Consider the following 17,988-nt stretch of genomic DNA (forward strand, 5'->3'; position numbering starts at 1 on the left):
TGTATAATAGAATATAAAAAAATCTATAAAACTTACAAAGCTGAAATCTTTAATAAAAATCTGGAATAAGAGAAATTTAACTCCAACTGGGAGAATCCATATTATCAAATCACTCCTTATTTCACAACTTAACCACCTATTTATCTCATTACCAAATCCAGATGAGTCTTTTGTTTCAAAACTCAATACTATTCTTTTTTCAGTTTTTATGGAACAGCAAAACTGACAAAGTTAAAAGAGAAGTAGTTTTTCAAAACTATTTTAATGGCGGCCTGAAAATGATTAACATTAAAGCTTACATAGGTTCTTTAAAACTAGGTTGGATTCGAAGGCTTTTTCAGACCACAGCTAAATGGCAAGTAATTCTGAAAAAAAATACTGTTAATATAGACCTATTAGCAAACTGTGCTGTTGACTTTGTACAATTATGTCAGAAAAAAAAATAAAAATAAGTTCTGGATTGAAGTTTTTAAAGCCTGGAACAAATTAACATTGATTAATGAAAAAAATACCCCAAAAGGAGATTCTGTTTTAAAAACACCTATTCGGTACAACAGAAATATAACTGTTGGTAAGAAATCAGTTTTCTCTAAAAATCTTTTGAAAAAAATATTTTTGTCATGAATAATTTGAAAAAAAATCATGAATTAGGGAGTTTCTACAGTTATCAGAATTCTTCACACATATGATGTGACAACAATTTTCCTTCATTACTACAGCATTTTATCAGCTGTGAAAAAGTTTTAACTTCAAATGAAATCCCAAACTCAAAACCTCCATATCCTTTTATACCAACAAATTTAGAAATATTGATGATGAAAAGAAAAGGCTCCAAAGAGTTTTACAACATTTTGATAAAACACAACACTATACCAACAGGGAAAAGGAAGTGGAACAGTTTTTGATCTGAATGATTTAACTTGAGATCAAATACACAAAGTTCCTTTCTCTGTTACTAGAAGCACAAAGCTACAATGGTTTCAGTACAGAGTTAACCACCATATCTTAACAAGAAATTCTTTCTTTTCAAATCACATCTTGCTATTTCTCCGTTGTGTACTTTATGTTATGCAGAAACTGAAACAATAATACATACTTTGTGGGAGTGTAAAGAAGTTCAAAACCTACTTGATAGCTTTAAAATTTTACTAGAAGAGCTATTCATTCCATTTGATTTCGATAAACAATCTTTCATATTTGGACTGACATTACCAAACCTCAATATACACAAAGGGGATAATAAAACACTTCTTCTAATCAAACAATATATATACAAGATGCGATGCCTTCACAACTCTCTGAACATTAATAGTCTTATTATCACAATAAAATACAATTATAATTCACAAAAATACACTGCTAATAGTTAAGATGAAATTGCCATGGAAAATTTCAAAAAGAAAAGGAAAGTTTGTAATTTGTGATTTCCAAAAAAATATATTGACCCACTAATGAAGAGCTGATAAACTATATACAGTATTTTGAAAATATTTTTTTTTTGTATTTATATATATATATATATACTACAGATGAATTTTTATACCGATGCACAAATGATATAATGGTCATGGCAATTATGAATGGTGGTGAAAGGAAGTGTGTGTCATGTTTTCTTGTGTATGTTTGTATTTATGTGAACATTTCCAAAAATAAACAAATAAAATAATAATAATAATAATAATAATGTCTCTAACAGGAATTTGTATTTTGACCTTCAGAAATTTTCGCTTAATGTAAAAAGAGCAAGCTCTTTCTTAAAATCCATCACATTTTTATCTCCTATTCCCAATGTATTCAAAACTGTAATTTCTTGCTTTGCATATATCATATATATCATGTTATTATCAGCATGTTCATGTTTAGCTTTCTTTTGTGCTTTAATACCTATTTTCAAACATACGACTAAAGATATAACAGTTACACGTATCAGCTGTTTCATCTTAGTCCATTTTGAAATCCCATTTTTGTTTTAATTTTATATGATATTCTTTGAAACTTGTCTAGAGGTTTTATATTTTGCTCTACAATTCCCGTAAACAAAAATAAAAAAAAAACTTTTAGATAATCTGATACGAAATAAATACTCATCGATCTTATTGTTACTTAGGCATAACATAACAAACAGATACATGTAGTTCATATAACTTCTACAGTCATCTCCCTTGAGTAAACAATTGGAGCTATTGTAACGCATCGGAAATATTTCTATGTCATTCTAGGGACTCCGCTTCTGTTTTTTTTTTGTTCTGTTTTTTTTCTCCACATCTTTCTTTTTATCAAACTTGTTCACAAATGTAACCGACTTCGTAGCTACAACCTCCTCCCTTGAAAACAGAATCTCTCACACGTAAGCAGTCTCCTGTTCCCGAACCGGCTTCAGGAAAAGCATCTCCAGAGCTCCAGTAAAATGTCCCCGAATTTATCGTTGCTCCAAGCCAACAACCTGCGAAAAGCAAACCATCTTATGACATTCATTGTACGGGAGGATACAAAAATATCTTCTATCGGGCTCCACCGTTGTCGGGACATCCGTTTATACTTTAACAAAAACTAGACTCGATTTAATCGGGTACTGCACTAGCAGGTATATAGGAAGTTTGAGTTTGCCGAAATATGAATGCCATTATTTGAAAAAAATTGAAACCATTTCAAAGAAGCAGATGTTCTTTTTAATGATTTGTATGTTAAGGTATGGTATTGTACTTTCTCAGTTAAAATCACACCACGATTTCATAACTGACGGCCAATAGTAAACAGTGTTCACACAAGCCATTTATAACGTTTGTGGCGGTGTGACGTCAAAAATAGATCCACGTTAAATGTATCCGGGCTACCCATGGGAAACGGACCCTCTTCTAGCCGGTTCCAATTCACACCTTCAGAATGGCCCCCTGGTCTGTTTTCAATGGGGGTCAATTTACAACTTTACACCGGCAAATTATAGGAAGCCATTGATTATCCTCTTATTCTATTAGAAAGGGGGTTCACATTATTATTCCAAAAGTTGGAAAAACAACACATTTTCCGTACATCTTTTTGGGATATTTCTGTTATATTTGCAAGTATACTGCTGTTCAACTTACTTGTGGCAGTAGGACACAGTGAAGCGGCTGTTGTCCTTTTGTTAACAGTGTCGGCAACGAAAAGTCGGGCAGAAGAAGGACAGTTGTTGTTTGCAGTATTCCAGCTGTATCCAATGCCGTAGTAAAGGCACAGACCAGTCAAAACATCCTTTGAGTATGGAGAGACACATATCATTTCAGCTAGAAAAATAAATAAATAAATAAAAAAAATCAGAAAAATACCAAATATGTCAACAGAATCATAATCGAAACTCCAATTACATCAAACTAGGGTGAAGTATAAACCAGAGAAAGATTTACACCAAGACTCCTGAAAAAATACAACGATAATAAAACCAGATGTTCCGGAAGAGTAAGCGTCTCCTGCTTCATCGGCAACACTCGCCACGCAAATCGTAGTCAATCCAAGTAAGTAATGCTTCGTTCTCAAATGAGAAAAAAAATCTATACAACAACGGACCAATAGGTAAGTAAACAATGTCGACAGTACATCATGAAGGTTCTGGTAAAGAGTAATATCATTTCTAAATCTGACATATGACTCAAATGAAAGACGTTATTTAGTTTCTCAAACGGAATTGTTGTCTTTGATTGTTTTCTGGAATATCCCTTGCTGAACAACATGCGGAAGGCCCGTCGAATGCAATTTATAACAATTGCGGTAAAGTGTCTTGCCCAGGTAGAAAACTAATTCCGTGTGTGTCATTTACTGGTTCACAATAACCTATTACTAACCAATCATTTAGAGAGTTGTTCTGGCGACTTAACCTTTCATGTATTCGCTCAAACTCGTATAAACGTTTCGGATTTTTGTGCGAATAGCTAACGAATACCTGACTCATATCTGTAATTTTATTTAATTTAAAACGTTGTTTCGTTCAGTTTATTTTTCTCTAAATACTGTGAGAAATATTTCTCTGATTAACATCCATTAAAGAATTGCAAGGAAGAACAGGCGATGTTCTGGGACACCTAAATACTTACGTGAAGTAGTCATTGTCGTTGTTGTTGTCGTCGTCGATGTTGTCGTCGTCGTCGTTGTAGCATCAGGCACGGGCGCTAAAACACCAAATTACTCAATATCATTTATCTAATTTACAAACAAACTGTAGTTGTATTAGATATGAGTACACTTTGATTCAGGTGACAACAATGCTATGGTGTAAAACAGCGAGGGATTTAGCGATTATTTGCGAAAAAAATAAAGAATTCTTCCTAACAAAAGTACCAAAGGATTTTTTTCATAAAACAATGGGAATTTTTCTGTATAAGCTGAATCATTTGAGGACATATTTGTGAAAAATAGTGGTCTCTGTGTAATGTATAGTGAGAGAGAGTCTGTATCTGTAAGGACTAGATAGTGAAGACCAGGAGTAAAGAGAGATAGTCTGTGTCTGTAAGGACTAGCTAGTGGAGGTCATGTGTAGAGAGAGTCTGTGTCTGTAAGGACTAGATAGTGAAGACCAGAAGTAAAGAGAGATAGTCTGTGTCTGTAAGGACTAGCTAGTGGAGGTCATGTGTGGAGAGATTCTTTGTCTGTAAGGACTAGCTAGTGGAGGTCATGTGTAGAGAGAGTCTGTGTCTGTAAGAATTAGCTAGTGAAGACCAGGTGTAGAGTGAGAGTCTGTGTCTGTAAGGACTAGATAGTGAAGACCAGGTGTAAAGAGAGATAGTCTGTGTCTGTAAGGACTAGCTAGTGGAGGTCATGTGTAGAGAGAGTCTGTGTCTGTAAGGACTAGCTAGTGGAGACCAAGTGTAGAGGGAGTCTGTGTCTGTAAGGACTAACTAATGGAGACCAAGTGTAGAGAGAGTCCGTGTCTGTAAGGACTAGATAGTGGAGATCAGGTTTAGAGAGAGTGAGTCTGTGTCTGTAAGGACTAGCTAGTGGAGACCAGGTGTAGAGAGAGTCTGTATCTGTAAGGACTAGCTAGTGGAGGTCATGTGTAGAGAGTCTGTGTCTGTAAGGACTAGATAGTGAAGACCAGGTGTAAAGAGAGATAGTCTGTGTCTGTAAGGACTAGCTAGTGGAGGTCATGTGTAGAGAGAGTCTGTGTCTGTAAGGACTAGCTAGTGGAGACCAAGTGTAGAGGGAGTCTGTGTCTGTAAGGACTAACTAATGGAGACCAAGTGTAGAGAGAGTCCGCGTCTGTAAGGACTAGATAGTGGAGATCAGGTTTAGAGAGAGTGAGTCTGTGTCTGTAAGGACTAGCTAGTGGAGACCAGGTGTAGAGAGAGTCTGTATCTGTAAGGACTAGCTAGTGGAGGTCATGTGTAGAGAGTCTGTGTCTGTAAGGACTAGATAGTGAAGACCAGGAGTAAAGAGAGATAGTCTGTGTCTGTAAGGACTAGCTAGTGGAGGTCATGTGTAGAGAGAGTCTGTGTCTGTAAGGACTAGATAGTGAAGACCAGAAGTAAAGAGAGATAGTCTGTGTCTGTAAGGACTAGCTAGTGGAGGTCATGTGTGGAGAGATTCTTTGTCTTTAAGGACTAGCTAGTGGAGGTCATGTGTAGAGAGAGTCTGTGTCTGTAAGGATTAGCTAGTGAAGACCAGGTGTAGAGTGAGAGACTGTGTCTGTAAGGACTAGATAGTGAAGACCAGGTGTAAAGAGAGATAGTCTGTATCTGTAAGGACTAGCTAGTGGAGGTCATGTGTAGAGAGAGTCTGTGTCTGTAAGGACTAGCTAGTGGAGACCAGGTGTAGAGAGAGTCTGTATCTGTAAGGACTAGCTAGTGGAGGTCATGTGTAGAGAGTCTGTGTCTGTAAGGATTAGCTAGTGGAGACCAGGTGTAGAGAGATTCTGTGTCTGTAAGGACTAGCTAGTGAAGACCAGGTGTAGAGTGAGAATCTGTGTCTGTAAGGACTAGATAGTGAAGACCAGGTGTAAAGAGGGATAGTCTGTGTCTGTAAGGACTAGCTAGTGGAGGTCATGTGTAGAGAGAGTCTGTGTCTGTAAGGACTAGCTAGTGGAGACCAGGTGTAGAGAGAGTCTGTATCTGTAAGGACTAGCTAGTGGAGGTCATGTGTAGAGAGTCTGTGTCTGTAAGGATTAGCTAGTGGAGACCAGGTGTAGAGAGATTCTGTGTCTGTAAGGACTAGCTAGTGAAGACCAGGTGTAGAGTGAGAGTCTGTGTCTGTAAGGACTAGATAGTGAAGACCAGGTGTAAAGAGGGATAGTCTGTATCTGTAAGGACTAGCTAGTGGAGGTCATGTGTAGAGAAAGTCTGTGTCTGTAAGGATTAGCTAGTGGAGACCAGGTGTAGAGAGAGTCTGTGTCTGTAAGGACTAACTAGTGGAGACCAGGTGTAGAGAGAGTCTGTGTCTGTAAGGACTATCTAGTGAAGACCAGGTGTAGAGATAGTCTATGTCTGTAAGGACTAGCTAGTTAGTGGAGACCAGGTGTAGAGAGAGTCTGTCTCTGTAAGGATTAGCTAGTGGAGACCATGTGTAGAGATAGAGAGTCTGTCTCTGTAAGGACTATCTAGTGGAGTCCAAGTGAAGAGTGAGAGAGAGATTCTGTGTCTGTAAGGACTAGCTAGTTGAGACCAAGTGAAGAGAGAGTCTGTTTCTGTAAGGACTAGCTAGTAGTGACCAGGTATACAGAGAGTCTGTGTCTGTAAGGACTAGCTAGTGGAGAGCAGTGTACTGTATAATTATGTCTGTGTATTTGATTTACATCTGTCTGTTTTGTTTAGATAGAATATCTATGAAAACGTTCATAGTATGTCATGCATCTTTTTAGAAGAAAGTTTTTATTCTGTGTTCGGTAAAAAATGAATGATGTGCATGTCAAATTAAAGAATGTGTACAAATGTGTACTTTAGAATGAAATACGGATTTTTTCGGTGTATATGTGTTTAATGTTGGTCATTAAATGTTTGTAAAAACGAAGAAAAAATAAGATAATTTCCCATCATTCTCATCTACCTACATCTCTTGAAACACTTTGCTGTGAGTTTTATGTCAATTGCCGACAAGAAAATCGTATTATCAAGAGCAAGACCTCGACTACTAAATTAATTGTGTAATTGAAACTTCATTGGTTACAAGCAGGGGTGTGGCTGTCCAGAAATGGAAAATTTGATTTAAGGAAAGAGGAAAATATTAGGTTTACCACAGAGCTGAGTACAATGTACAAATCCGCCATGTTGATTTCTTTGTAGGAAGCTGTAAGTAAGCGATTGATACAGAAGAGTGTCATGTTATTGATTTTAAATTCAAGTAGGTGAAATGATTCACATGGTATATTTTAATTTTCTATTTAAAGACAGGACATAAGGGTTGGGGTGGGGGTGGGGGGTCAAGATGTGAATTCGTATACAAGATGGTTAATGTGAGTAAAGGATTACGTTTCATATTTTGGGAACATTTTCTTCAGGTGGTAGTGAATATAAGTTCTTATTACAGAACCAGTAGAAGAATGAAGTGTTACGTTTCCTTACGGTCACGAATATCAGACAAATGACCATTGTGGAGCGTACTAGCACTGACGTACGTAGTACAATCCTATGTGTACTAAGGATGGAAACAGTGTGACGAGATGGTAAACTAATTATTGGAAACATCGGATTGTAGGGCGAGGGCGCCATTGGTATTAACGCATTTGGAGTAATTGAAATACTCGGTTTCAATGATTCGTTGCTAAGTGAAACTTGATTGAACAACGGTGTACCGTTGTGATCATTCATCGTGCATTTTATTACCTATTCGTGCGTAACAGGGCGTTTTTCTATTACATAGAACACGAATGTCTATTCACGCGTAACGGGTTGTTTTTCTATTGTATATAACTACTATCAACCCTGATAACAATGCTCTGTGACTACTATCAACCCTGTCTTACAGACCACGCAATATTAAGAACAATCAAATCTGCTTTAGAGACCACCTGTCTATATCTAATAACAAACCTTCATCAGAGACCACCTGTCTATATCTAACAACAAACCTTCATCAGAGACCACCTGCCTATATCTAATAACAAACCTTCATCAGAGACCACCTGCCTATATTTAATAACAAACCTTCATCAGAGACCACCTGCCTATATCTAATAACAAACCTTCATCAGAGACCACCTGTCTATATCTAATAACAAACCTTCATCAGAGACCACCTGCCTATATCTAATAAAAAACCTTCATCAGAGACCACCTGTCTATATCTAATAACAAACCTTCATCAGAGACCACCTGCCTATATCTAATAAAAAAACCTTCATCAGAGACCACCTGCCTATATCTAATAACAAACCTTCATCAGAGACCACCTGCCTATATCTAATAAAAAAACCTTCATCAGAGACCACCTGCCTATATCTAATAACAAACCTTCATCAGCGATCACCTGCCTATATCTAATAACAAACCTTCATCAGAGACCACCTGTCTTTAACGACATTCAAACTTGCATCAGAGACCACCTGTCTTTAACGACATTCAAACCTGCATCAGTGACCAACTGTCTTTAACGACCTTCAAACCTGTATCAAAGACCACCTGTCTTTAACGACATTCAAACCTGCATCAAAGACCACCTGTCTTTAACGACATTCAAACCTGCATCAAAGACCACCTGTCTTTAACGACATTCAAACCTGCATCAGTGACCACCTGTCTTTTACGACATTCAAACCTGCATCAAAGACCACCTGTCTTTAACGACATTCAAACCTGCATCAAAGACCACCTGTCTTTAACGACATTCAAACCTGCATCAAAGACCACCTGTCTTTAACGACATTCAAACCTGTATCAAAGACCACCTGTCTTTAACGACATTCAAACCTGTATTATAGACCATCTGTCTCTGCCTATTGTTAAACTAGCCTAAGAGAATCCTGTCTTTAGCAACAGGCCAATCTGCCTGCTAACCATTTTAACTGTTCATATACAGATGTCCTGATAACCACTGGTTTTTAATACAAAACACCATTATAAAGACTTTCAACCTGATTTGTCTATCTATATGAAAACCAACACTTTCCTTGATCTACTAACCTGCACACACAATGTTACCATTCGTCAGTTTTACGCATATGTGATACTCCGGACACGTGGTTTTCTGACAGTTGCCAACCTGATTAAAACACAAAAATAAAAACATCAAGCGTGGCTGATGCTATTAATACATTAAATGCATTTTCTACAGCAGGGACAAAGCACCACACTACAATTATGCTGAATTTTGAAAAACGACTGTAGACAAAATATTTCAGTCTGTCCCTCCCATGAGACGTCATCAAAATTTTACCAAAAATTTGAAATGTGTATATACAGACATACTAGTCCATTTCTCCCTTGTGACGTCATAAAAATGACACCAGAAATTTGAAATTTATATAGACAAACAAACTAGTCCATTTTTCCCTTGTGACGTCATCAAGATGACACCAGAAATTTGAATTATGTATAGACAGACATACTAGTCTATTTCGTCCCTTGACATCATCAAAATGAAACCGGAAATTTGAAATGTGTATAGACAGACATATTAGTCCATTTCGCCCCGTGATGTCATCAGAATGACACCAGAATTTTAAAACGTGAAAAGACAAACATATTAGTCCTTGTCTCCTCTGTGACGTCATGAAAATAGCATCATAAATGTCTACATCGTCTATTCCGGTTTGTAGCTAAAGTTATGTTTTGACGAATTACTTCAATTTAGACAAAAGCTGACCGTTCCCTATTATGATACGGGTATTTACCTATCATAAGCACGATATATATAATGTCTCAACATACTTACCGGTGGTGTTGCATATGTTGTGTCATTCAAGTCCTTAAAAATGCTACCGTCTTTGACAGTCAGGGAGCTTTCAGTGACGGTAGTGTCAGTATTAAGTTCACAGGAAAGTCCACCTGTATGATAGTTTATACTCTGGCACTCACGTCGTTCCATACACAACATCACGCACTGTTGATAACCATACGGAGAAACAGTGGTATATCCGGAGCCTCCTAGGTATCTATCACTGAAGGTATCCAGGCTGATGTCCTTGCAGGCTTCAGCTGTAGGTTTACACAATTCGTTAATTAATTAAAAAAGTAAAACCAGTGGAGAGATAATACGTTGTATGTGGGATTAACCCCTTTTCAAAGATTGTGAAAAAAAGGATACAATGTAAATAACAAGTGAATTGAACATTATAATGCCTGTCACCAGGCCACTGACATTCAGTACAGAGCAACGTCTAGCGTTAAGAGACGAAACACTGTAACAACGCGACCAATTAAGGAAATTGATAATTAAATCCAATTAAGCCAAAGAATGAATTTATCGGTATCAAACGGATGAGTCGTCTTTCTAGAACTCGATAGTGAATAACAAAGGCCTTCTTTGTTAAAAGCTAGGAGGCTACTGACGGAAATTGGAGTCGAGTGAAATCTATGTCACACACTAGATGTGGCGGTACATTGACTCTAGAATTCAATAAATCTGTAAAATATCACATATCAATATCTGTAATATTTTACAACATAAAGCTACTGATTTAGATTCTCAAGAACAAAGTTGTCTAACAACATACTCGATCTGTGGTAATGAAATAATCTTTATTCAATCAAATGAAACAAAGCTAAGTATGGACAGACGAAAGATCAAAATGGAGACTCATAAAAGTACAAGGAAAATAAGACCAGGTGTTGCAATAGAGTAAGCGTCTTCTGTTTATCGACGATTCCCGCCATGTAAATCTAGGCAAATTCGAGCAAAATGTTTACGTTTCCAAATGTGTCAATGAGAACAGAACCATAAAGCATACTCTGTACGTACTAACATAACACAGAAATGCAGTACAAGCACCATTTTCTCGAACTTTTGTAACTCGAAGACCCGGTATAACTCGAAGTATTTTCTCCGTCCCTGTCAAATTTCACAATAGACATTCAAACTTTACTTTAATCGAACACACGTATAACTCGAAGTTTCCCCATGGTTCCACCGAGTGAGAGATAACGAGATCGTCATTGTCGAAATCTTCAATAATATGCAATTCTTGAGACCAAGTGTTGCAAGATGAGGATATGTCAGCTGTTAAACTGTCGTAATTATTGGATTCAGTCTTTGGCTATTTAATCAATTACAGCTTGTTAACATCCTAGGTTGAGGAAACAGTTGTCGCGCGAATTGTTCAGGTTAGCAAATAGCTGTCCGTGTCGGAATCGTTGTAGGAAAAGACCGAGGTGAGCGACTGATGCAGAAGATTCTGTTTGTCTTTACTTCAATTTTCACAATTAACATGGCCAATAAATCTCATGTCAGCATCATACAAGATACATCAACTAGTCTATTAGATATTCAACAATAATAAAAAAACTGAAGTTTGAAACAAAGACAATATGAGAGTTACAATCGATCTTGACAAATGATAAGAAATAAGATTTTGTGAACATATCGATGTGGTTGTACTTGTATGTTGCCTATTGTACGTAAAGCAAAAGTGCTGTGAACATTTTAATTACTATGCTTGTAAGTTATATACCGGTGTATAATTTTACATATAGACGTTAGCGCTTGCTACATTGATGATTATTGCAATATACAATCGAACCTCGTTATCGCGAATTCGTCCGAACCGTGAGAAAACTTCGAGTTATCCTAGTATTCGATTTAAGTAAAGTTCGAATGCTTAGTGTGAAGTTTAGTAGATCCGACAAAATATATCGAATTATACCGGGTCTTCCAGGTATATGAGTTCGAGATAATGAGATTCAACTATATAACCCAATGTGACTTTGTTTTTCTCGAGATACCCAATGACCATTCTTGTAATTATAATTTTGTTCAATTCCAAGTGCGTTTCATGATTGATATCATGATGTGATATTGTTACACTTTTGCTCTGAACAAGCAATTATATTGTGTCTATATTTAGATATTGTACACTTTATGTTACCCCAAAACTTAAACCTTTCGCTACTCCCTCCCTCCACCCCCCACTTTATGTTACCCCAAAACTTAAACCTTTCGCTACTCCCCCCCCCCCCATCACCCTTCCTCCTTCTTTTCACATCTCTTACATTGCAATCCTATTATTTTTTTCGTTACAAATTCATTGGATGTGGAATGTGTACATTGATGAAGACACGTTGCCTAAAGGTAGGTTGTTGTATTGGGCTGCTTGCTTACAATGTGTATGTTTCCCTTCTGTTTACCACGGCAGCTGGTATGAGTGCAAGTTTATTGTATGAGAAAAGTAATGTCTTAAGTATGTATGCATTTCATTGTGAATTCTTTCTGTATTTAATTGATGTATGTTCATGCATATGCTGACTTGAATAAATAAGATCTTGTTTATGACAAGTCCTGTATAGAATTTGTCCAGTATCTGTAACAGGACTACTTCATATTCAAACTGCGTTGTAACTAATCGAACTGAACGACAAGCCGGGTAAAATTCACCATGGACTCATAATCTGACTAGATGGGAACCGCAATATCGCGAAACTTAAGCTACACGAACATTCTAAAAGTGTATTAGTTTAAACAGAAGTATTCATTATAACTTCTATGTTGTACACATACATTTAATATTATCAGTCACGTTACCGATATCTGAATGAGTATATATGATATTAGATGTGTTATTTTGTATATACGTTTTATAAATGTTATTTAAAACGTCTTACTAACATCTAAAATCAACAGCTTGTGGAAGTTTTAACAAACGGATTTAACGCTAGTGTTTCATAGCTACTTAATCTGAAGGCCCATTCGTATTACTGATACCATCAGGTATTGACAAATACGACTAGAGCACCTCCCCATCTAGATTTCGATATTTCGTTCTAGCAATTTGGATTTTACTAGGTTTCGAAATTTAGCCACTCATCAATTTAGGCGCTGACCATCACTGACCAGCCTTAAAATGGCGAAACAGCTGCATGATGCAGATTAATTCATTGTTTGGCTCTAGTGTAACTATCACTGACGAGTCCTAGAGGGACGAAACAGCTGTATGATATAGTATCACTGACGAGTCCTAGAGGGACGAAACAGCTGTATGATGTAGTATTACTGACGAGTCCTAAAAGGACGAAACAGTTGTATGATGTAGCATTACTGACGAGTCCTAGAAGGACGAACAGCTGTATGATGCAGTTTAATTAATTGTTTGGCGTTGTTTACGTGGGAATATACACGAACTTCAGACAAATTACATACATAACTTACATATCAAAATATACATCAAATACGCGAACGTACGAGGAAACAATCACCGCGCGCAGAGTTTGCTAATTTGAATCAGGAAGTAAACTCCCCGCCACTACCGAAATAGCCATGTTTACACTATTTTTTGCTGTCTCTATGAAAGGATATTGAAATGAAGCACGTTAACACATGTGTTACTGTTTAAGAGAGTCTGAACTTTATTACAAAAATACATTGTAATTAACTCTATGATTTATTTATTTGTTTTGCTAAATGATATATACAATTCTTGAAAATCTCATTTGCGTTGGGCGTAAACTAATATCGATCATGCATGCTAATGTGAGGCTTGCTTTGTAGATAAATACCAGGTATGTGATTTTTTATCGGTAACCAAGTATATTGTTATTATTATTAATAATTTTGATTACAGATAAGATTTCGAACACGTTTCATCTCTAGCTTGTTACTAGGAGATTTTACAAAACAATAAATGAAAATAATAAATTAGTTATTTTCCAAGTCATTCTTTTGAGTGACATCCGTAGTTAAAAGTGAAGACTTAACATATTCTCATATTTGCTTGATAGAAACTAAGCTTGTAACAAAGACTTTTAGTGACATCGATTTGTTAATAAAGCGCGTATTTAGTATTGTACGGTTCAAACACGTTTCAGCACTCAAGACCACATGTCGATTTAAGGTTCAATACAGAGGATCGTAAACACCTCATTCAAAGTTTCGACATTCAGCAGCCCTTCAAAGTTTCCACTGTTATCGGTCATTATCTATTAATACTTGTTACAGAAGACTTGGTTTTTATCCACTCTATAAACTTGTTTTAAAAGGCTTCATTCACATCAATATTGAACAGAGCACTCCCGTGATCGATTGGTATTTAGAGCCTAAGGCAAACACAAGCTTTCAGCGAACCATTCTTACTTTAAACGAATATTATGGGTCATTTTCTTCTCTTTTCTCATAAGATTTTTCCTACCAGAAATTGCCTCTCGATTGACAGAGTTTAATATTTGACGGAATGAAATAACGTATGGCTACAGGATCATTTCCTTGTAACAATTATTCGGTAACTTAATTAATGCTTTTCTATTTTTTTCCCCAATATTATATATATTAGTGCGATATTGTTATCTCAACGTATTTCATTATTTGTACGAACAAAGAGAGTTCATGTAAAATTGAATAAATAAAAATATTCTTAATGCTCAAAATCATAATTCTAATTCAAGGTCGCTCTAACTGAGGACAAAACAAAATAATAATTTACAAGAATTTCACTATAAATGTACATTTATTCTTGACGTGTGAGCGTCTTCTGCGCCATCGATAATACTGCTGGCCCCACTTGTATAAAACATCTCAACTTGAGATTTCCTCAAGCCCAGATTTTCTTCAGCTAATATCTCCTTGAAAATATCTTGTATGAAAATTCCTCAAGGAATTTCAGGACATCCTAGCCGATGACTTCCTCCTGTTCCTTAAGAAAACTGTATACAAGCCGTTTTTGAGGAGATATCAGCTGAGGAACATCTCGACTTGAGGAGATCTCAAGTTGAGATGTTTTGTACAAGTGGGGCCTGATGTAAATAGCGGCCAATCTGATCAAGCAATATAAATGAGAACCAGAGATAAACAGACACGTGTTGACATATTCCGTTTTGCCACATCATGCTCTTCAGCAAATCTTACTTAAACACCCCTTTTTGTAACTTTCTTCAATTTTATTCTCGGACCATATATTTATAAACCTGCGTATATTCTATAACTTATTTTTGATACAAAGTTCAAAAATGTTGAGGACCAGGTATTTATAACACTGCCTTTATTCTATGACATATCTGTGATACAAAGCTAAAAAATGTTGAGGACCAGGTATTTATAAAACTACGAATATTCTATGACCCTCTACGATATTCTGATAAAAAAAACACCAGTTTGAGAACGACAGAAACGTGGTAAAACACATTTAAAAGCGAACTGCATTTAACAAATTTGGTCTGCTGTAATGTTTGTGCCTTAAAATGGTCTTTAAAACAAAATACGACCTTATGTGGAACCTGTGAAGTGAGAATCGGAGTACCAGTATCAGATATTAAGTTGCTGCAACACACACGATCGCTGGTTGACTACATTCAGGTACCATTTTGACGCGATAATTTTTTTTTCTCTTAAATTCTGGAATTCAGATATTGGTGTCTACTTAAAGCTATACTCATAAATGACAGGACAAAATAGTGTTTTTAATCTCTGTAGGTGAATTATTGAAGTAATGTAAACCCTATCATGAGAACGTGGCATAGCCAATATGTATATACAACTTGTGTTGGGTAAGGGACAGAAGCAACTGTCGGCTCGGGTTGGTATGACAAGTGATATAGAACAGGCCAAAGTTATTGGAACTAAAACCTTCAATGTAAACAGGAGAACTACAGTGTTTATATATCGCATTTAATTCGGTATAACAATATTTCCGTTATCACAATTCCCGTGCAAAAATTCGTCAACTGACAAACTCTTAAAACAAGCTTTCAAATTTTTGTGTGATATGTGTTTGTTGCTCGTTAGTTTGTCTGTTTCGTCGATATATACTTGTTCTTATTCGAAATTGACAAAGATTTACATGACGGTGTTGTCGATGAAGCAAGAGAAACTTACACTTCCGGAGCACCTGGTTTTGTTCTCTTACTTCTTCAGGAGTCTTCACGAACCCTTTTTGAATATTTTGCCTTTGTTTTATTGATTATGAGTTACATATTGATAATTTCTCTCTGTTTTTTTAATCCATGAAGTTAAATGTACTTTAAAACTTAAAAATCACAATTTTATATTCCTCATAGAAAATATGCATAACACTGTTTACTCGAATATGCTACTAGCCGAAATCTGGAAAATTCTCTTGACCAAAGTAACTGCCTTGCAGCTTGCGTCTAAGAATTGTACCCGATATCTTCATCGCATTCATTAGTAAGAAGTGGCTCAATTTGGATCTGATATCGAACTTGACATATGTTAGGTCGAAGGTCAAACACTCTCCCAAGTGAGGAAGCTGACGGATTATATCTACATACAGAGACAAACCGAAATCTTTAAAATTGCTCAGTTCTGCTCTGTTTTTGATCATTCGCAACAATGTGTTGGCAGAATACACTGGCTTGCCTGTGGTGTCGGTATATAATCGGATGGATGTTTGTTATTTAACGTCTACATTACAATCTCAGCCATAAGACGACACCCACTGATAAATTGGCCACAATCGGACTCTAGCATAGTTACATTACACAGAAATTTGATTAAGTGTACTGTAATTGAATCGCGAGTCCCGTCTGTATAAGATCGTTGTTGAAGTGAAGACTTCAAATCTAAAGAGCTATCTGTATTGTTTGAAATGATATCCGTCCGACGGACTAATGCTATTCTATCAATGACTGACAGCGCGATATGCCATGTAACGGAGTCCGTTTCGTCATGATTAAGAAATATTATTTCGTTGGATCAAACTTAAGATGTTTTATAACTATTTTACGAAAATTAAAAAAACATACAGAAAACAAGAATCAACCGTGTGATAACGTGTGCATATCGTTTTGTTTTTGATAAACAGGATGGATTCGTTCAAAGCAATTGACGCTCATTCTCTTGGAACTCCTGGCAATATTCTTCCGTGAACTTCTTCAGGAGTCTCCGTGCCTATTTTGTTCAATACTTTTCATTGTTCAACGCATTTTACACAGAAATTTCTACACGTGTTCTAATTGTGTTAATCACACTCTTGTGTTGCAAGCACGCTGTGTATTTCAATATCTGATTCTGTAGAGCGATAACCTACATACGGTATCTACCAACAGTTTTAGGGATTTTCATATCTCGTCAGCCATATGTGTTAATGACAAAAACTCTGTATTATTGGTCTTGATCAAATCCAAGGCAGAACATTATATGGTATTTTTGAATTGATGGAAACAAATGTGTTTGCATTTTAACATGATATTGATTATTTTTGAGGTGTCAGTCATATGTTATTGATTTCAAAACTGAAAAATAAAGTGTACAATTGTTTGCTCTGCTCTTTACATCACCAATGGACAACATGCATACTTTGGTAAGACAAACCTTCAAATTTAATACGTGTTTATATTGAAAACAATCTTTTTTGTGGCAGTTTTTCAGCAAATAATTTCATTATTTTTCATTTATGTAATACATGAAAAAATATGACCAGTTTCAAAGGATATTTATCATATCAAATAATTATATTTCTTGAAACCCTATTTACTTGTACCTGTGACACAGTCCATATATTAGTCCCCAATGAAACTTTATGCATATAAATGCATTTTGAAATATTGTTCAAGCTTTTCAGAACAATAACCTTAATTCGTATGTTGATGATACCTTGGTCTTGAATAACAACCGATTTATTGACCACATATCGTATTTACCTACCGGAAAAGAAATTCTAGGACATGGAGAAGCTCTTCTACAACAGTCTCTGAATTAAATATTTACACGCCACGAAACCATCAATAATAGCGTTTCACCAATTTGAATTTAATGTAAAGGTATTCTAGAATATGGTTATTAATTAAAACTGCTTCATACAGCTCCTTCGTCTTCTAGGACTTGTATGAGAAGCAAATTTCTTATTGTGTTGGAACCTGGGAAGCGACTGAGGAAAATCAAACGTATAATTTGTCAAACATGATAAAAGTTTGATTCCCAACAGATGATTTC

General features: G+C 36.1%; 1 pseudogene; it reads right to left on the bottom strand.

The window, feature by feature from the left end:
- Positions 1 to 2,276: 2,276 nt before the first annotated feature.
- On the bottom strand, positions 2,277 to 10,158 carry LOC132543826 (uncharacterized; annotated as a pseudogene).
- Between the last annotated feature and the right edge of the window lie 7,830 nt (positions 10,159 to 17,988).

This window comes from Ylistrum balloti, unplaced genomic scaffold, assembly GCF_031769215.1.
Source record: "Ylistrum balloti isolate Yb309-2 unplaced genomic scaffold, AGI_CSIRO_Ybal_v1 Utg369768, whole genome shotgun sequence".
In the NCBI taxonomy this organism is placed as follows: domain Eukaryota; kingdom Metazoa; phylum Mollusca; class Bivalvia; order Pectinida; family Pectinidae; genus Ylistrum; species Ylistrum balloti.